The sequence below is a fragment of the Oncorhynchus gorbuscha genome, linkage group LG07 (assembly GCF_021184085.1).
Source record: "Oncorhynchus gorbuscha isolate QuinsamMale2020 ecotype Even-year linkage group LG07, OgorEven_v1.0, whole genome shotgun sequence".
Classification (NCBI taxonomy): Eukaryota; Metazoa; Chordata; class Actinopteri; order Salmoniformes; family Salmonidae; genus Oncorhynchus; species Oncorhynchus gorbuscha.
Genome location: NC_060179.1, coordinates 52,645,330 through 52,667,848, shown reverse-complemented (window position 1 = coordinate 52,667,848; position 22,519 = coordinate 52,645,330). Strand labels below are relative to the sequence as shown.

The 22,519-nt window shown below is 45.9% G+C and overlaps 1 protein-coding gene across 2 annotated transcripts in view; it reads right to left on the bottom strand.

Annotated features, from left to right (window-relative positions):
- Nucleotides 1-22,519, bottom strand: part of LOC124040008 (glutamate receptor ionotropic, delta-1-like) — a 432,261-nt gene that overhangs the window by 375,661 nt on the left and 34,081 nt on the right. The window lies entirely within an intron of this gene.

The window sequence follows — 22,519 nt, the reverse complement described above, 5'->3', positions numbered from 1 at the left end:
ACACACGCGCGCACACACACACACACACACACACAGGATGCATCTCGTCAGAATGGGTGACCTTGCATGATTTACCTCAGTTTCACAAATGTTCTCTGATATCAGCAGTCTCTCAAACATCAGTGTTTGACCATCTAAACAGTCCCACAGCAAAGGCCTAAAACCCTACTTGAGATCCATACACCTACAGTATAACGGGGGGGGGGGGGGTGTTTATCTGACATGTCAGGGTGTTACCACTTGAACACGGCTCTGAACATCATACAAATACTACTATAAACATATGGGTGAGTGTGCCACAGTCATTCCATATTCATGTGACCTTGACACCCTCTAACTCACGTGTCAAACTCGTTCCAAGGTTTCTGCTCCACCCTTGATTAAGGTCATTAATTAGTAAGGAACTCCCCTCACCTGGTTGTCTGGGTCTTAATTGAAAGGAAACACCAAAAACCCGCAGACACGCTGCCCTCCGTGGAATGACTGACACCGCAGCTCTATCTAGTCTCGATTTTCCTGGCTCTCCTTCCCAGGGATCTCCCTGTCGGTGGGAGTTAGTTCATCGGGAGTTAGTTCATTCAGCAGTGAGGCCCTGGCAAGTTTAAAGCCCCTATGTAGTCATTTTAATTGTATTTTTTAATCATCCCTGTATGTCTAATAAATCACTGTGTTTATTTCATTAAAATTACATGTATTTCCCTGAGCCTCCTTTTGACATTGAAATATTCAGTCTGATCACGTTTGACTGCACTGTCCCTTTAAGGTTCTGCCACTCACCACTCACCTAGGAGGTTAAATAATGAGATGTCCCAAAAAGAGGAGCAAGGAGAAGCGAAAGCATCCCTGGGGCTTTCTTGTTATCCAATCACACTTAAGCATGATGATGTCCATTAGAGTAGCCCCGTGGTTTGCTGACTTCAGCAGAAGACGGCCAGGAGGGAGAGGAGCTGAACCTCAGAGATACCCTTGGGCGGCTCAAACAGGAGACAGTGGAGATGACACACTGCTGTTTCTGCACCGCAGGCACGTTCTGCTCAGCCCACTACATTGGAACCTATGTAGAATATGTTAAAGAGACTCATTAGTCAGATAGTGTGTGCACAGTACAGTGGTCTACCGGGTGATCAGACACATGCATCAACCCCTACAGGAACATTAGCATAACGAATAAGCCCCGGTTCAAATAGCTTCACTGTAAGCACTTCACTGGAGTGCTGCACTTAAAGCACCTCCAAACCTCCCTTAGGCCATATCCTATCCTGTGAGAATGACATATCTGAGAGCACGTATCCACTTTTGTCTGATTGCTTGTATTGTATTTTGTTGCCGATCCGCGGGGGCTGCGAGCGATTGGGCCACATCGTAATTACAGAGAGGACGTTGTCGTGAGATGGCACTGCAGCAAAGCATCATAGGCAGCATTAGGATGCTTCTCCACCGAAGGCGGGGTAAAGTTATTAATGTTGTCTCCGGCCCGTGGCAGAGTTAATTCCACTAATACAGCTGAGTGGTAGCAGAGTGATCCAGCCTCGGTCACATTACTGATGATCAGACGACACATTCAGGAGGGAGTGACCGCAGCCACCAACAGCAAGACGACACGGTCCTTTCTGGGATGGTTGTGTGACTGAGTGAGCAATAAAGGACATGCCCTCTCGCCAAAGCTGAGCACAGTCCTGAATGTGCAAGACAGAGGCAGCATTGAGTGCCAACAGACGTGCATGTGTAAATCCACACGGTAGGAGGATGGCCTTTAAACATGTGGGTCAGAGACCGCCTACCCCCCCACCCACCCCCACCACAGCTGAAACAAAATCCTAGGGGAAACACTGGATGTCATCTGTATAGGAGAACCAGGCTGCAAGCACATGGATCATAACTGGTATGTATCTGTTGCTGTATTGTTTTGTGTGGTACGTCACCCTCGTCTATGTCTGTCTAGCGGCAGTACGCCTTACACTGTTGTTTTACTGTGGGAGCCCCAATGCGAACACCCCTGTTTTCATGTGATAGGTACTAGTGTACTGAACGCTATACTGCACAGGACCTCTCTGGCCTAAAATATATGGTTTCCCTCTGAGAAACAAAGAGAGAAAACAGTGCAAATTCCATTTACCAGAAGTAGAGTTCTGCTTCGGCGAGACAGGAATTGAATCACACATTTTCTGCACCGCCACCCCGCTACATACACTTCCTCCGACTCTCCCCCTCTCCCTCCCTCTCTCTCTCTCTCTCTCTCTCCTCCATTTCCAGGAGAGATCTATGTCTCCAGATTCCCACTAAGACCATGGTTGGTGCTCCCCCTCTATTCCGAGTCTCTGACGGCCAGACATCGATGATCACACCATCACGACAGGATGTTGCTAAGGTACCAGGCTAAACACCAAGCTGATAGGTTAAGCTCTTAGCCAATATTTATGCCCCACTTTTTCTTTATGGTGTCTGGGGCCTTGCCAAATAATCGCTGTTTGAACTCTTCCTGAGCCGATCGCCGCCATGACAGAGCAGAGTCGATCCCAGAGGAGAGGAATGGAGGGCTGTGAACATTACCATTAACACGAGCAGTAGAGGAGACCTCACCTGCCAACCAATGACCCTGGTAAGCCAATGTCTGCGTGTATAGACACATAAAAGCAGGAGCGCTCCTGTTTATGTCTGTTCATGTGAATTGACCTATCAAATACACACTCTGTCACTACACCAATCAGCAGGCATGTTCAAAGGGCAGCCATGGGCAGTCAAACAAACAATGTCAAGCTAATAGGGGCCACTGGGGGACAGAGCACTTCAGCGACTGACTTCTCATGTCACAACATGTGTCAACCCGCCATGTGCCTTTTAAAAAGGACAGCATATGTATTTTGATTGTGTACATTACCAGTCAAAAGTTTGGACACACCTACTCATTCAAGGGTTTTTCTTTATTTGAACTATTTTCTACATTGTAGAATAATAGTGAAGACATCAAAACTATGAAATAACACATATGGAATCATGTAGTGACCAAAAAAGTGTTAAACAAATTCAAATATATTTTTTATTTGATGAGATTCTTCCAAGTAGCCACCCTTTGCCTTGATGACAGCTTTGCACACTCTTGGCATTCTCTCAACCAGCTTCATAAGGAATACTTTTCCAACAGTCTTGAAGGAGTTCCCACATATGCTGAGCACTTGTTGGTTGCTTTTCCTTCACTCTGTGGTCCAACTCATCCCAAACCATCTCAATTGGGTTGAAGTCGGGTGATTGTGGAGGCCAGGTCATCTGATGCAGCACTCCATCACTCTCCTTGGTCAAATACCCCTTACACAGCCTGGGGTGTGTTTGGGTCATTGTCCTGTTGAAAAACAAATAATAGTCCCACTATGTCCAAAACAGATGGGATGGCGTATCGCTGCAGAATGCTGTGGTAGCTATGCTGGTAAAGTATGCCTTGAATTCTGAATAAATCACAGACCGTGTCACCAGCAAAGCAACCCCACAACATCATACCTCCTCCATGCTTCACGGTGGGAACCACACATGCAGAGATAATCCGTTCACCTACTCTGTGTCTCACAAAGACACGGCATTTGGAACCAAACATCTCAAATTTGGACTCAGACTACAGGACAGATTCCTACATGTTCATTGCTCATGTTTCTTGACCCAAGCAAGTCTCTTATTATTATTGGTGTCCTTTAGTAGTGGTTTCTTTGCAGCAATTCAACAACAATGGCCTGATTCATGCAATCTCCTCTGAACACATGATGTTGAGATGTGTCACTTTTATTTGGACTGCAATCTGAGGTGCAGTTATCTCTAATGAACTTATCCTCTGCAGCAGAGGTAACGCTGAGTCTTCCTTTACTATGGCAATCCTCATGAGAGCCAGTTTCATCATAGCGCTTGATGGTTCTTGCAACTGCACTTGAAGAAACTTTCAGTTCATTCAATTTTCGGGATTGACTGACCTTCATGTCTTAAAGTAATGATAGACTGTCATTTCTCTTTACTTATTTGAGGTGTTCTTGCCGTAATATGGGCTTAGCGGTATTTGGTAAAAGACCATCTTCTGTATACCACCCGTACCTTGTCACAACACAACTGATTGGCTTAAACGCATTAAGAAGGACAGAAATTCCACAAATTAACTTTTAACATGCACACCTGTTAATTGAAATGCATTCCAGGTGACCACCTCATGAAGCTGGTTGAGAGAATGCCAAGAGTGTGCAAAGCTGTCATCAAGGTAAAGGGTGGCTACTTTGAATAATCACAAATATAAAATACATTTTGATTTGTTTAACACTTTTTTGGTTACTACATGATTAACTATGTGTTATTTCATAGTTTTGATGTCTTCACCATTATTCTGCAACGTAGAAAATAGTCAAAAATAAACAAAAACCCTGGAATGAGTAGGCGTGTCCAAACTTTTGACTGGTACTGTATATGTGTGTGGTGTGTGTGTGTGTGTGGTGTCTGAGGCAAATGGATGGGGTCCCTAAATAGCTTCAGTGATGAATGACAATAATGGAATTCTCTGGTGACTGTCGAGACAATCAGAGAGAGAAGGAGGGAAAGAGCAAGAGTGTGAGTGTGCGTGCGTGTGCGTGTGTAATTTATGTGTGTTTGAGTGCTTGCAACCCCCCGTTTCACCAAGCCACTTTGTCACTGCAGGTTTGATGGATTGGACTGGACGTTCCCCACCTCTCTCGGTCAACTGTCACAGTGGGCCCACTAAAGACTGCCATAATGTGATGTTTCTCCCACTGTTCGACTGGCTGCAGTTTGCCCTGGAAAATGATCCAGGACAGATGAGAAATGTCTGTCTCTTCAGATGACAACCCCTGTGGGATTAGGATTGTCGACCACAGTCCACCGTGACAGATGCCGACTTCAGATCGTGGCTGTTTAGCTTTTTTTTGCGACCGCTTTGAATTCTCCTCTGATCGCTGGATGATTTCCCGTAAGCATTGTCTGGTTCACCGAACTGTTTCGTTCCCCCAACACATGCTGACTCCACAAAACGTACCCTCTAGATGGACAACTATAAAACAAACATGAAGTGAGATGCTTTTCCCTTGAAAAATGTACTGTATAGATACTCCCTAAAATACCAAAAACACTGTCCGAAATAGCAATGGATGAGTTCAGACTATGCTGCCCGCATCTTATCTGATTTATATGGACTGTGGAGATTGTTTGCTCTCGTTTTACAGTTACAAATGATATTACACCAACAGGATCTATATTTTATATTCTGTTGGCCGGTGACAAGATTGTCAGCCTGTGCCAAAGCTAAACCCAGTAGGTCAGAGGAGACTGTAGTATCATAAAAATGGTCACATATACCAGAAAGGTGCAGTGAAAGGTGTTGTTTTACAGGGTCACCCATTGTCGTACGGTGACCCTGGAGCAAATTAAGATTAAAGTGCCTTGCTCAAGGGGACAGTAACAGATTTTTTATTTTGTCAGCATGGGTATTCACACCAGCAACCTTCAGCCACTGGCCCAACGCTCTAACCGCTAGGCTAGCTACCACCCTGATATCTTATACAAAAACTCCAAAGGCAATTTGGAAAAAGTATATGCTAACATCTCAGATAACTGTGGTGTTCACTACATTACCAGGTTGATGGGTGAAATATAGTTCCTTCAGAAAGTATTCAGACCCATTGACTTTTGTTACATGACAGCCTTGTTCTAAAATGGATGAAATAAATACATCTCAGTAATCTGGGGTGGCAGGTAGCCTCGTGGTTAGAGCGTTGGACTATTAACCGAACACAAACACCTCGGATTATGTCAAATATGGTCTAAACTACAACATATGTGAAAATAAATAAATCAGTCTCCAAGCGTTTTTAGATAATTGATGTGAAGGTTAAAAATGGACACATTTTTGGACAAATTGTTTTATGAAGAAATTCTAAAATACTTTGACAACCCTGTTTGTAAGCTTTTAAAACATATCAAACTCAACCGTTTATCTCTTCCAATGATGAATACATGAATGTCTCATGGTAGGGGTATGCAAAAATGGGTCAACTTTGAGCACCTCTATCTACTAAATACGTTAGCAAAATGTTACTTTCTGACCACTTCCACCACAGGCAAATGTCTCTGGAAAGTTCCGTTCAAATCAAAAGGAGTGCAGTCAAAAAGTGATTGACATCAGACTACCCTATAGAATGGCAGCGTATTACTTGAAATGTGCCTATTATTTTGCATAACTAACCCCCTTCAGAGTCACATTTCAAACGGCAAATCATAGTATGTACATTTGGACGTGAATAATATGGAGTTATAAAAAGGCACATACTTTTATAATTAATGTGATATGATTGTGCTTTACCTCCAACATAGCAATCAGCTTCATATTTGACCAGTTCAGAATAAAAGCATGGAGGAGCCACTTCAATCTGCAGTGTCCTGCCAACCTGTGTGATCTACTGTGAAAAAACGAATATGCCCGTCCCTCCGCCGGCATCACGACAAGGTTGGATTGAACCGCCGCGACGGGAAAGGTGAGGCTGACATTTCAACAAGAGCCATGGCTTGTCGGAGAAATACTTCATCCCAAATTTGCATATCAGAGCTGACAGGGAGCTCGGCTCAGATTATTGGCACAGCAGCAAGCAGTCTGCAGCAAGGGGCAGTTAATTGATCCAGTCGCAGATTTATGTGAAATATGTCCATATAAGCAGCATGTATTGGGCTTGGACACATCTCCAATTTTAGGGTTCAATCCCTGGTCGTGTTCGTGGAAAACTAAGAGGGAAAAGAAGATGTGACCGGAGATATAGGCAAGGTGACATTTCAATCACTACAGATTTAGAACCACTGTCAGGATTCATATAAAAAAATGCCCAGCGAAAGAGAACATTCACCCCCAACCCCCCCTCCTTCCACCCGCTCACAGACTAATTCACGACAGGTAAAATATGTGCTTTCCATTTATATCCTCACACACTGCTGAGAACAAATCATAGCCCAGACTTTCTTTTTCTTTTTCGCAAACACTTGGTAACTGATTCGCAGGGCTGAGGCAAACAGTGTTGTGGTCTAATTCTTTTTCAGAGCTTTCTGGGAAAAAGGTTACTCTATAGATAAATGTACTATCTCCACCACTGCACACTGAAGACAAAAGAGTGTGCTTCAAATAGTTTTCTGTGAAGAGGGATAAACATCAACAGAGAGAAAATAAACTTCAGTCCTTTTTATCGATTACTAGGCTCCAATCATTGAGGTATTTCCAGTGGGTGGTGGTCCATACCGGGTCTATTTATCCATCATGGCACAGCTGCCCATCTTAGAAATTAGAGGTTGCACAGAGAGCGAGAGAGAACGAGAGAAAAAGAGAGAGAGCGGGAGAGCGAGAAAGAGAGAGCGAGAGAGCGAGAGAAGGAGAAAAGGAGAACGAGAGAGAGAGAGAGAGAGAGAGAGAGAGAGGGTTGTAATTATAGGGACCTGTCAGCAACAGGTTAATCCCGGTAAACACAGTCATCTACCCAACACTTTCCTCACTGCAACCAGTCTATAGCAGACTGGATAACCCACCAGCAGGTTTAAGTGGTCCCAGTCTCAGCACTCAAAGCTTGGCTTGAGGTCCGTACTGTTTATATGTTTGTGGTATCGATGAAGGTCATTGATTGGGGAATGGGGATACATTTTCATGATGGGAAATTATAATACACACCATAATTACATACACATGCACACAAACACATATACACATGCATTCATTATCTTTAGCTGGTTAAACCTTTGTGGTTAGCATGTTTCAGTAATTATTAACATGGTTAAATAGCTGTTCATCTCTGCTCGATTTGGCTTTTAGTATATTTGGCATTTTTATACATATCTGTATTTCTACTGAAGAAAGCAATAATTAATCAACACACTACTGTAAATAAATTGATACTACCTGTCATAAAAACGGCACCAACGACACTACTGTAAATAAATGGACACTACCTGTCCTAAAAGTCTCCGTAAATCAATGGTGAGAAATGCTCAGTCTGAAGCCATTCGGCTATGGGTTTCACAGCCCTATATCACCTTAAAACGGGTTTATTTACAACCTATGGGGGTGTAAGATGTTGAGAATAGCGGCAAAGGAGAGTCTGAAATGAATGAAATACCCTAAACTATGTTCAATGTCAGCAGCAATTTCCAGTCAGAAATGCTCAGTCTGAAGCCATTCGGCTACACGTTTCACAGCCCTATAATAATGATACAAGTTATGTCACCTTGAAGAGGGTTTATTTACAACCTCTGGGGTATAACATGTAGGGAAAAGTGGTATAGGAAAGTCTGACATATAACCCCTAACTTGAGATCTGTCTTTGCCAATGAGAACCAAGAGGGGCCTAGCTTCGTACTTCATGACTGGGAAAGGCCTCGATTCTAGGCCGTAGAAAATCCGACATCCATGTCATTAGATCTGAACAGGACGGCTCAACAGTGATTCATATTAGTGGATTGCATCCCAAAAAAGGGACAGTTGTGGTGTGCTGCGTAACACACTTACATTATGTGTCTACCCATATGATGTGAATCATTGTCAGGTTATTAGACATATAAACTTCAGTAACAAAAGAACACCATGGCTACAATAACACTCTAAAACAGGTGGTTTGTAAATGCGTAGAACGTGTTTGTTTTGGGTCCCCACTGGTAAATGAACAGACGGCCACAGAGGATTTTCTTCTGAATAACTGGTCAGGGCACAGCACTTTCCATTCAGATTCAGGCAACTTTGACGTGAGGCTTGATCCCACCTGTGAAGACCACTTCTATCCATCACGCCCATTGTTGCTTATCCATTGTTCACTAGATACATCTACTTCATTACACCAAACACAAATGTAAAAAAAAAAAAAAAAGAACGCTTCGCACCACTAGATCACATAACTAGACGTGAGCTGGACATGGATTCCCAACGGGGCCACCAATGTAGCGGAAGAAAGTGAACGCTGCAACAGGGACTCTAACCAGGGTTCATACGTGACAAAGTGAGCTTCAGCAGCCGTTGTTGTCATGAAAGCCTAAGTAGTCCTCTGGGCAGAGGCAGTAGGCCTACAATGTTGGCACATGCCTTGTTACAATAGCCTAAGTATATAACATGATTGTCACGACCGTAAATAATCATCATGAAAACGGCCTTGGAAGTGCCATAAGTGCAAGCTAACGTGATTCATTATTTTGCATGAACCTGTTTAACTGCATTGACATGGCTTAATTGATCATAGTCCAGACTCGTCATTGTTGCAAATACCATGCAGTTGCACCAGGGGAATGTAAACCAAACAGTTTTTTTTTGCAGGTCTTCCGTTTCCCCACATGTATTGATGAATTCCCGTAATTAAAATGTATCCCCATTCCCCAATCAAATACATTCATCGATACCACCAAAAAAAGACAAATACAGCTTTTCACTCCAATCTGGCAACCCTCATAAAATCCAACATAGCACCAGTATCCCAAAGTATTAAGCGAAAAAAAACAAGCATAGAAAACAGCATTAGCATGAATACAAATTTGTAAAAACGTAAGGCTACTATTACTATTATAAGTATTTCTGTGACAACCTGGTTGATTAACAATATTGAGTTGTTAAAACGTTTGTTTTTGTATATAAATAAATGTGGGACATAAAAAAATGTGTAGAACACCATTGCCCAAAATGCATTGCTCCAATAACTTTCAACAGATTGTCCCCCCGAAAAATATTTTTCTATTAACTTATTATGGCTGGGGGCAGTATTGAGTAGCTTGGATGAATAAGGTGCCCAGAGGTGCCCAGAGTAAACTGCCTGCTACTCAGTCCCAGAAGCTAAGATATGCATATTATTCATATATTTGGATAGAAAACACTGAAGTTCTAAAACTGTTTGAATGATGTCTGAGTATAGCAGAACTCATATGGCAGGCAAAAACCTGAGAAAAAATCCAACCCGGAAATGGGAAATCTGAGGTTTGTAGTTTTTCAACTCTTGGCCTATCGAATACACAGTGGGATATTCCTGAGCAAGCTCTGTACTGGTGGTACCCCGATCCAGCAGCTGAATCCACTTTAGGAAACGGTCCTGGCGCTTGCTGTACTTTTTTGGGTGCCCTGAAACCTTCTTCACAACAATTGAACCGCTCTCCTTGAAGTTCTTCATGATCCGATAAATGGTTGATTTAGGTGCAATCTTACTGGAAGCAATATCCTTGCCTGTGAAGCCCTTTTTGTGCAAAGCAATGATGATGGCACGTGTTTCCTTGCAGGTAACCATGTTTGACAGGGGAAGAACAATGATTCCAAGCACCACCCTCCTTTTGAAGCTTCCAGTCTGTTATTTGAACTCAATCAGCATGACAGAGTGACCTCCAGCCTTGTCCTCATCAACACTCACACCTGTGTTAACGAGTGAATCACTGACATGATGTCAGCTGGTCCTTTTTTGGCAGGGCTGAAATGCAGTGGAAATGTTTTTGGGGGATTCAGTTCAATTGCATGGCAAAGAGGGACTTTGAAACACAGGTGTCTGAAGCAGGGGAGCTGGGAGGCTGGGATTGCATGGAAACGACTCCCTTAGTCACATCACGGCAAAATTGGCTCCACTCTTCATCGTCTTTGAACGATACAATATTGTCACAATAGTTACTGTGATTTAAATGCAATTTGATGTTTCTTTATTTTCTACATTGTAGAATAATAGTGAAGACATCAAAACTATTAAATAAAACATATGGAATCATGTAGCAACCAAAAAAATGGTTAAACAAATCAAAATGTATTTTAAATTTGAGATTCTTCAAAGTAGCCACCCTTTGCCTTGATGACAGCTTTGCACACTCTTGGCAGTACCTGCCCAAGTCCAGGACATTCAGAGACGTGTCCTGAAACCACTCCTGAGCTGTATTGGCTGCGTGCTTAGGGTCGTTGTCCTGTTGGAAGGTGAACAGTCGCACCAGTCTGAGGTCTTGAGTGCTCTGGAGCAGGTTTTCATCAAGGATCTCTCTGTACTTTGCTCCATTCATTTTTCCCTCAATCCTGACTAGTCTCCCGGTCCCTGCTACTGAAAAACATCTCCACAGCATGATGCTGCCACCACCATGCTTCACTGTTGGGATGGTGCCAGGTTTCCTCCAGACATGATGCTTGCCATTCAGGCCAAAGAGTTCAATCTTGGTTTCATCAGACCAGAGAATCTTGATTCTCATGGTCTGCGAGTCCTTTGTGTGCCTTTTGGCAAACTCCAAGCGGGCTGTCATGTGTCTTTTACTGAGGAGTGGCTTCCGTCTGGCCACTCTACCATAAAGGCCTGATTGGTGGAGTGCTGCAGAGATGGTTGTCCTTCCGGAAGGTTCTACCATCTCCACACAGGAACTTTGGAGCTCATAGAGTTCTTCGTCACCTCCCTGACCAAGAACCTTCTCCCCCAATTGCTGAGTTTGGCCAGGCGGCCAGCTTTAGGAAGAGTCTTGGTGGTTCCAAACTTCTTCCAATTAAGAATGATGGGGGTCACTGTGTTCTTGGGGACCTTGAATGCTGCAGAAATGTTTTGGTAACCTTCCCCAGATTTGCGCCTCGACACGATCCTGTCTTGGAGCTCTACGGACAATTCCTTCGACCTCATGGCTTGGTTTTTGCTCTGACATGCACTGTCAACTGTGGGACCTTATATAGACAGGTATGTGCCTTTCCAAATCATGTCCAATATATTGAATTTACCACAGGTGTACTCCAATCAAGTTGTAGAAACAACTCAAGGATGATCAATGGAAACAGGATGCACATGTGAATGTATTCCGTTTTAAAACTGTCCTCTCACTGTCAACTGCGTTTCTTTTCAGCAAACTTAACATGTGTAAATATTTGGATGAACATAACAAGATTCAACAACTGAGACATAAACTGAACAAATTCTACAGACATGGAATAATGTGTCCCTGAACAAAGGGGAGGTCAAGATCAAAAGCTGGTGTGGCCACCACACCATTGAGATTGCCTGCAATGACAACAAGCTCAGTCCGATGATGCTGTGACACACCGTCCCAGACCATGACGGACCCTCCACCTCCAAATCGATCCCGCTCCAGAGTACAGGCCTCGGTGTAACGCTCATTCTTTTGACGATAAACGTGAATCCGACCATCATCCTTGGTGAGAAAAAAAAAGACTCGTCAGTGAAGAGCACTTTTTTGCCAGTCTTGTCTGGTCCAGCAAGGGTGGGTTTGTGCCCATAGGCAACGTTGTTACCTGTGATGTCTGGTGAGGACCTGCCTTACAACAGGCCTACAAGCCCTCAGTATAGCCTCTCTCAGCCTATTGCTGATAGTCTGAGCACTGATGGAGGGACTGTGCGTTCCTGATGTAACTCGGGCAGTGGTTGCCATCCTGTACCTGTCCTGCAGGTGTGATGTTCGGATATACCGATCCTGTGCAGGTGTTACACATGGTCTGCCACTGCATGGACGATCAGCTGTCCGTCCTGTCTCCCTGTAGTGCTGTCTTAGGCGTCTCACAGTACGGACATTGCAATTTATTGCCCTGGCCACATCTGCAGTCCTAATGCCTCCTTGCAGCATGCCTAAGGCACGTTCACGCAGATGAGCAGAGACCCTGGGCATCTTTATTTTGGTGTTTTTCAGAGTCAGTAGAAAGGCCTCTTTAGTGTCCTAAGTTTTCAGAACTATGACCTTAATTGCCTACCGTCTGTAAGCTGTTAGTGTCATGCTGGTAAAAGAGGACCCAAAAGCGACTTAACAGAAGCAGAGTTTAATAATGTTCAAAACGGAATAACTGACATCCTCTAGATTTGTAGAGGGGAAAACAACTGGAGAAGCGGCCACAGACTGCAGGTCGCTTCGGGTAGGCGCAGGCCGTAGTCGACTGAGACACCTGCTCACACGCAGCGTCTGATGAAGGCACAAAACACGACAGAACAGGGTGATACACAATCACGGCAAAAAACACGACAGGACAGGGCGAAACGCAATCACAGCATGGTGAATACAATATAAGGAACCGACGGAACAGGAACGGATTACAAAGGAATAAATAGGGAATCTAATCAGGGGAAAGGATCGGGAACAGGTGTGGGAAGACTAAATGATGATTAGGGAATAGGAACAGCTGGGAGCAGGAACGGAACGACAGAGAGAAGAGAGAGCGAGAGAGTGAGAGAGGGAGGGGGAGAGAGAGGGATAGAACCAAACAAGACCAGCAGAGGGAAACGAATAGCATGGGGAGCACAGGGACAAGACATGACAATAAATGACAAACATGACAGTACCCCCCCACTCACCGAGCGCCTCCTGGCGCACTCGAGGAGGAATCCTGGCGGCAACGGAGGAAATCATCGATGAGCGAACGGTCCAGCACGTCCCGAGACGGAACCCAACTCCTCTCCTCAGGACCGTAACCCTCCCAATCCACTAGGTATTGGTGACCCCGTCCCCGAGAACGCATGTCCATAATTTTATGTACCTTGTAAATAGGTGCGCTCGACAAGGACGGGAGGGGGAGGGAAGACGAACGGGGTGCGAAGAAAGGGCTTAACACAGGAGACATGGAAGACAGGATGGACGCGACGAAGATGTCGCGGGAAGCAGTCGCATTGACGACCTGGGAGACACGGAACGGACCAATGAACCGCGGAGTCAACTTACGAGAAGCTGTCGTAAGAGGAAGGTTGCAGTGGAAAGCCACACTCTCTGGCCGCAACAATACCTTGGACTGTTAATCCTGCGTTTATTGGCGGCTCTCACCGTCTGTGCCCTGTAACGGCAAAGTGCAGACCTCACCCTCCTCCAGGTGCGCTCACAACGTTGGACAAACGCTGAAGGGAACGCTGGACTCTGGGATGAGAACAGAGGAGGCTGGTAACCCAGACTACTCTGAAACGGAGATAACCCGGTAGCAGACGAAGGAATGCTTTCTGAGCAGTCCTTGCCCAATGTTCTGCCCAAGACGCAGGGTTTTTGCGTAGTATGCATGTCTGAAACCGTGGAAGAGAGACTGACGGACGCACCAATCAAACGACAGAACTCCCTCCAAAACTGTGACGTGAATTGCGGACCTCTGTCTGAAACGGCGTCCTAACGGGAGGCCATGAATTCTGAATACATTCTCAATAATGATTTGTAGCGAGGGGAATGAAATGTGCCGCCTTAGAGAACCTATCTCGTCAGAATCACAGTCTTCCCCGCAGACAAAGGCAGACCGGTAATAAAGTCTAAGGCAATGTGAGACCATGGTCGAGAAGGAATGGGAGCGGTCTGAGACGACCGGCAGGAGGAGAGTTACCCGACTTAGTCTGCGCGCAGTCCGAACAGGCAGCCACGAAACGGCGCGTGTCACGCCCTGAGTCGGCCACCAAAAGCGCTGGCGAATAGACGCAAGAGTGCCTCGAACACCGGGATGACCCGCTAACTTGGCAGAGTGAGCCCACTGAAGAACAGCCAGACGAGTGGAAACAGGAACGAAAAGGAGGTTACTAACATCAAAAGTGCTTGCTTAACCTGTCTTTCAATTCCCCAGACTGTTAACCCGACAACACGCCCATAAGGAAGAATCCCCTCGGGATCAGTAGAAGCCACAGGAGAACTAAACAGACGGGATAAGGCATCAGGCTTGGTGTTCTTGCTAGAAATCACAAACTCGAAACGATTGCCTGGGCATTAAGTCGTTTGGCAGAACGGATGTACTCAAGGTTCTTATGGTCTGTCCAAACGACAAAAGGAACGGTCGCCCCCTCATGTCGCCATTCGCCTAGGGCTAAGCGGATGGCGAGCAGTTCACGGTTACCCACATCATAGTTGCGCTCAGATGGCGACAGGCGATGAGAAAAATAAGCGCAAGGATGAACCTTATCGTCAGACTGGAAGCGCTGGGATAGAATGGCTCCCACGCCTACCTCTGAAGCCCAACCTCGACAATGAATTGTCTAGTGACGTCAGGAGTAACGAGGATAGGAGCGGACGTAAAACGTTCTTTTAGAAGATCAAAAGCTCCTGGGAAACCGACCACTTAAAACACGTCTTGACAGAAGTAAGAGCTGTGAGAGGGGCAGCAACTGACCGAAATTACGAATGAAACGCCGATAGAAATTAGCCCTAAAAAGCGCTTCGACACGTGACCTTGAACGGGCCAATCACTGACAGCTTGACCTTAGCGGAATCCATCTGAATGCCTTCAGCGGAAATAACAGAACCGAGAAAAGTAACGGAGGAGACATGAAAAGAGCACTTCTCAGCCTTTACGTAGAGACAATTCTCTAAAAGGCGCTGTAGAACACGTCGAACGTGCTGAACATGAATCTCTCAGGATATCGTCAAGATAGACAAAAACAAAAATGTTCAGCATGTCTCTCAGAACATCATTAACTAATGCCTGAAAAACAGCTGGCGCATTGGCGAGACCGAACGGCAGAACCCGGTACTCAAAATGCCCTAACGGAGTATTAAACGCCGTTTTCCACTCGTCCCCTCTCTGATGCGCACGAGATGGTAAGCGTTGTCCAACTTAGTAAAGCACCTGGCTCCCTGCAGAATCTCGAAGGCTGATGACATTATAACGATTCTTAACCGTTATGTCATTCAGCCCTCGATAATCCACGCAGGGGCAGTACCGTCCTTCTTCTTAACAAAAAGAACCCCGCCCCGGCCGGAGAGGAAGAAGGCACTATGGTACCGGCGTCAAGAGACACAGACAAATAATCCTCGAGAGCCTTACGTTCGGGAGCCGACAGAGAGTATAGTCTACCTCGAGGAGGAGTGGTCCCCGGAAGGAGATCAATACTACAATCATACGACCGGTGAGGAGGAAGGAGTTGGCTCGGGACCGACTGAAGACCGTGCGCAGATCATGATATTCCTCCGGCACTCCTGTCAAATCGCCAGGTTCCTCCTGAGAAGTAGGGACAGAAGAAATGGGAGGGATGGCAGACATTAAACACTTCACATGACAAGAAACGTTCCAGGATAGGATAGAATTACTAGACCAATTAATAGAAGGATTATGACATACAAGCCAGGGGTGACCCAAAACAACAGGTGTAAACGGTGAACGGAAAATCAAAAAGACATAGTCTCACTGTGGTTACCAGATACTGTGAGAGTTAAAGGTAGTGTCTCAAATTTGATACTGGGAAGATGACTACCATCTAAGGCAAACATGGGCGTAGGCCTGTCTAACGGTCTGAAAGGAATGTTATGTTTCCGAGCCCATGCTTCGTCCATGAAACAACCCTCAGCCCCAGAGTCAATCAAAGCACTGCATGTAGCACCCGAACCGGTCCAGCGTAGATGGACCGACATAGTAGTACAAGATCTAGATGAAGGGACCTGAGTAGTAGCCTCACCAGTAGCCCTCCGCTTACTGATGGGCTCTGGCCTCTTACTGGACATGAAATAACAAAATGTCCAGCAACTCCGCAATAGAGGCACAGGCGGTTGGTGATCCTCTGTTCCCCTCTCCTTATTCGAGATGCGAATCCCTCCCAGCTGCATGGGCTCAGTCTCAAAGCCAGAGGAGGGAGATGGTTGCGATGCGGAGCAGGGAAACACCGTTGATGCGAGCTCTCTTCCACGAGCCCGGTGACGAAGATCTACCCGTCGTTCTATGCGGATGGCGAGAGCAATCAAAGAGTCCACATCTGAAGGAACCTCCCGGGAAAGAATCTCATCCTTAACCGCTGCGTGCCCTCCAGAAAACGAGCGAGCAGCGCCGGCTCGTTCCACTCACTAGAGGCAGCAAGAGTGCGAAACTCAATGGAATAATCCGTTATGGACCGTTCACCTTGGCATAAGGAAGCCAGGGCCCTAGAAGCCTCCTCACAAAAACTGAACGGTCAAAACCCGAATCATCTCCTCTTTAAAGTTCTGGAATCTGTTAGAGCAATCAGCCCTTGCCTCCCAGATAGCTGTGCCCCATTCTCGAGCCCGGCCAGTAAGGAGTGAAATGACGAAGCAACCCGAGCTCTCTCTCTAGAGTATGTGTGGGGTTGGAGAGAGAACACAATCTCACACTGCGTGAGAAAGGAGCGGCACTCAGTGGGCTGCCCGGAGTAGCAAGGTGGGTTATTAACCCTGGGTTCTGGAGGCTCGGCAGGCCAGGGAGTAACAGGTGGCACGAGACGTAGACTCTGGAACTGTCCAGAGAGGTCGGAAACCTGAGCGGCCAGGTTCTCCACGGCATGGCGAGCAGCAGACAATTCCTGCTCGTGTCTGCCGAGCATGGCTCCTTGGAACTCGACGGCAGTGTAACGAGCGTCTGAAGTCGCTGGGTCCATTCCTCGGTCGGTTCCTTCTGTCATGCTGGTAAAAGAGGACCCAAAAGCGACTTAACAGAAGCAGAGTTTAATAATGTTCAAAACGGAATAACTGACATCCTCTAGATTTGTAGAGGGGAAAACAACTGGAGAAGCGGCCACAGACTGCAGGTCGCTTCGGGTAGGCGCAGGCCGTTGCTCACACGCAGCGTCTGATGAAGGCACAAACACGACAGAACAGGGTGATACACAATCACGGCAAAAAACACGACAGGACAGGGCGAAACGCAATCACAGCATGGTGAATACAATATAAGGAACCGACGGAACAGGAACGGATTACAAAGGAATAAATAGGGAATCTAATCAGGGGAAAGGATCGGGAACAGGTGTGGGAAGACTAAATGATGATTAGGGGAATAGGAACAGCTGGGAGCAGGAACGGAACGACAGAGAGAAGAGAGAGCGAGAGAGTGAGAGAGGGAGGGGGAGAGAGAGGGATAGAACCAAACAAGACCAGCAGAGGGAAACGAATAGCATGGGGAGCACAGGGACAAGACATGACAATAAATGACAAACATGACAGTTAGTGCCTTAATGACCGTTCCACAGGTGCAAGTTCACTAATTGTTTATGGTTCATTGAACAAGCATGAGGAACAGTGTGTAAACCCTTTACAATGAAGATCTGTGAAGTTATTTGGATTTTTACAAATGATCTTTGAAAGACAGGGTCCTGAAAAAGGGACGTTTCTTTTTTTGCTGAGTTTATAAATTGACTAAAAAAGTCTAAAACCTGTTTTCTCTTTTTCATTATGGGGTATTGTGTGTAGATTGGTGATGGTACATTTTTTAAAATCAATTTTAGAATAAGGCTGTAACGTAACAAAATGTGGTAAAAGGAAAGGGGTCTGAATACTTTCCGAAAGCAATGTATTTAGTTTGCTCTAACTTCCTCATAATTCCTTGTATTGCTGCAGCCTTTTTAATGAGCCCAGCTGTATTCATCAACATATTTGCATGGGATGCTGAGTCCATTAGTTAGTCTGTTAGATTTCCACTGCATATTATTACCGGCAGGGATTTGCCAGCCAGAGGCCACCATCAACACACCACTCCAGCTACGGCTACAGATCGACACATCTATGAGCTGCCAGACTGCATAAGGAATCTCCTCGTGTGTGTGTGTGTGTGTGTGTGTGTGTGTGTGTGTGTGTGTGTGTGTGTGTGTGTGTGTGTGTGTGTGTGTGTGTGTGTGTGTGTGTGTGTGTGTGTGTGTGTGTGTGTGTGTGTGTGTGTGTGTGTGTGTGTGTGTGCGTGCGCGTGCGTGCGTGCGTGCGTGCGTGCGTGCGCGTAAGCCTGTGACAGTTCTCAAGCCAAGATGAATTGCATCAACACCAGGGTAAAAAGAATAACCTGGTCATTCTGGGTCATTAATGTAAGCAAGCCTTTGAAAGGAAACACGAGGCATTTCCCAATGCCAGGTCAAATAGGGTGATATTGCTGTGTTGGAGCTTTGTAGCTGTGTTGTTGTATACAGAATGCGTAGAGCCATGTTACTGGGTGGTTGCTTACATATCCAGGCCTCATTAATGTTGCAACAGCAGAGTTACCCCCCCAGGCGTGGTGAGAAACTTCCGGCTCCTTCTATCGATCTGAGAAGATCCTGCTAACTAAGTCAATGAGGCTCACAGTGGGGAGGGGTTAAGCCATGTCACATGCCCTCCCACACACAGGCACTGTACATATGCATGGACGTGCGCACACACACGTATGCTATCACACACACACACACACACACACACACACACACACACACACACACACACACACACACACACACACACACACACACACACACACACACACACACACACACACACACACACACACACACACACACACACACACGGTATCATCAAGTCACTTCACTCCTACCTACAAATTACCTCAACCAACCTGTACCCCCGCACACTGATTCGGTACCGGTACCCCCTGTGTATAGCCTCGTTATTGTTATTTTATTGTGTTACTTTTTCTTATTATTTTTTACTTTAGTTTATTTGGTAAATATTTTCTTCACTCTTCTTGAACCGCACTGTTGGATAAGGGCTTGTAAGTAAGCATTTCAAGGTAAGGTCTACACTTGTTGTATTTGGCGCGTGTGACAAATCAAGTTTGATTTGATTTGATCAAGCTGAGCCGGGAAGGCCAAACACTGCTGGCCCCGACCGTGAACGCCTCACCTGTGGTCACACATCCCTGCTGTGCTCATCACAGAGGTCCACCACAAATAGCGATGGCCACAGCACAGTATCAAACCACAAAGATGGAGGACACACAAACAAATGAATCTGGATCATGGGAAACAACAGCTGTGGTGTTTAGTTAGATGAGTAGATGGATGAGTTATGCAGTTAGGCTAGTTATCCATAGTCTCCTTTCGCATCCTACTGTATAATACTAGCCAATACTAGAATACTGTGGAATACTAGCCTAAAGGGTACAGGGCCAGTATTTATAAAGCATCTCAGAGCAGGATTGTTGATTGAGGGCACTCAAACTCTACTCTGGACCTCGAAGCGAGATCCACCGCGTTTTCTCATTGTTCCCCTCTAATCAGGGATCTGATTTCTTCCTGGGACACCAGGTGGGTGCAATTAATATAACAGAAAACCAGCAGGTTCCAGACCACGTAGGGTAGGGATGTCAAACTCAGATGTGAGGGAGCAGGACTCACGCCTGACATCACCCAACCACAGATGGACAGGGCAGAGGGAGGGAGGGGAAGGGAGGGAGGAGGAATGTCTCCCCCGACAAATATCCCCACCCGATAGCAGGCCAGCCGACACCAAAGGCTTGCACTCGTTCAAGTGGGCCTAGTCGATAGGGTGACGTTACGGAGTAATGCACTAATGAAGGCATCCAGGGGTAGAATGGAGAGTTGGACAAAGCACAGTGTACTATACAGACAGTGTAATAAGATTTCCTGTGGTGGTGTTAAAGAATTCACTGTGCATCCAGAATGGCACTTTTGACCATAGCCCTATACACTGAGTGTACCAAACATTAGGAACACCTGCTCTTTCCATGACAGACTGGACCAGGTGAATCCAGTTGAAGCTATGATTCCTTCTTGATGTCACCTGTTAAATCCAGTTCAATCAGTGTAGATGAAGATCAGGAGACAGGTTTAAGAAGCATTTTTAAACATTGAGACATAGATTGTGTATGTCTGCCATTCAGAGGGTGAATGGGCAAGACAAAAGATTTAAGTGCCTTTGAACAGGGTATGGTAGTAGGTGCCAGGTGTACCTGTTTGAGTGTGTCAAGAACTGCAACGCTGCTGGGGTTTTCAAGCGCATCAGGTTCCCCATGTGTATCAAGAATAGTCCACCACCCGAAAGGACATCCAGCCAACTTGACACAACTGTGGGAAGCATTGGAGTCAACATGAGCCAGCATCCCTGTCGAACGCCTTCGAGACCTTGTAGAGTCCATGCTATGAAAAAATGGAGGCTTTTCTGAGGGCAAAATGGGGTGGGACTCAATATTAGGATGGTGTTCCTAATGTTTTTTACACTTAGTGTAAAGGTAATAGATGGCCATTTGGGACCCAATCTGTGCTAATTCAGGACACTGGCAGAACTGCTCGTGTCATGGTAGGTCCTTGGAAGGAGGCAACAAAGAAAGCTGCTGCACTAATCAATCTTGGACTAGAGGCTATCTCACTCAGATAATGTAGCTATCTAAGTGATGAAATAACCTTTAAGCACTCGCCGTTTTCTGCCAGATTAAGTCTGTGTGCTCACTACCTTACATTAATTCAAGGAGAATTTGAACCCTCAACAACAAAATTACACACGCAAAGAACATCGATCCAAATCACCTCTGCCTTTGCCTAAGTGGGAAGAAGACTGAGTTGTGTCTGAGGGGCTCATAAATTCTCTTCCCTTAAAGGTTTTGTATAAGAATCTAGGAAAGGAAAAGAATATGCTAATTTTCCCCAGACTCCAAAGAGAGATCTATCTAGGTTGTAATGTAAATGTTGTTATGTGTATACACATACTTATCCCCCCCCCCCCCGCCCCGCATCTGTGCAAGTGGCCAAGGGTCATGAAAAATGTCTGTTTCGCATCCGCCCACCCAAGCAGCTTTCACTCTCAGTGTGTATGCATGAGGACAGAATAGGAGAGCGGGAATTGTGATGAGGAAGTAGTGCGGTAGAAGAGCAGAAGATGGAGATCAGGACCACAGAGCTGTAACGGTTCAGCCCAAGTTAAGAGCAGGAGATGGAGATCAGGACTACAGAGCTGTAACGGTTCAGCCCAAGTTAAGAGCAGGAGATGGAGATCAGGACCACAGAGCTGTAACGGTTCAGCCCAAGTTAAGAGCAGGAGATGGAAATCAGGACTACAGAGCTGTAACGGTTCAGCCCAAGTTAAGAGCAGGAGATGGAGATCAGGACTACAGAGCTGTAACGGTTCAGCCCAAGTTAAGAGCAGGAGATGGAGATCAGGACTACAGAGCTGTAACGGTTCAGCCCAAGTTAAGAGCAGGAGATGGAGATCAGGACTACAGAGCTGTAATGGTTCAGCCCAAGTTAAGAGCAGGAGATGGAGATCAGGACCACAGAGCTGTAACGGTTCAGCCCATGTTAAGAGCAGAAGATGGAGATCAGGACCACAGAGCTGTAACGGTTCAGCCCAAGTTAAGAGCAGGAGATGGAGATCAGGACTACAGAGCTGTAACGGTTCAGCCCAAGTTAAGAGCAGGAGATGGAGATCAGGACTACAGAGCTGTAACGGTTCAGCCCAAGTTAAGAGCAGGAGATGGAGATCAGGACCACAGAGCTGTAACGGTTCAGCCCAAGTTAAGAGCAGGAGATGGAGATCAGGACCACAGAGCTGTAACGGTTCAGCCCAAGTTAAGAGCAGGAGATGCAGGAGAAGAAGAGGAAGGTGAAAGAGGAGAGACCGATGAACCACAGAGAGAGGAAGATAAAGGACAAGAGTGAGAGAGCGTGCGAGAGAGCGTGCGAGAGAGAGAGACAGAGAGAGAGACTACAGAGAAGGAGTAGGTGGTGGGGTTTTTTTCTCCAGGAGAAGAGCAAGAAATAGAAATCACCGCCATCATGTACAGAACAGTGAATAATACGGGGGGGGGGACTGCTTATCAAGAGGGTTAAATTGACAGAGAAGACGGTCAATCACTCACTTACTGTACAAAGCCAGTGACGGCCGTACAAGCCTAGCGTAATAAACTGTG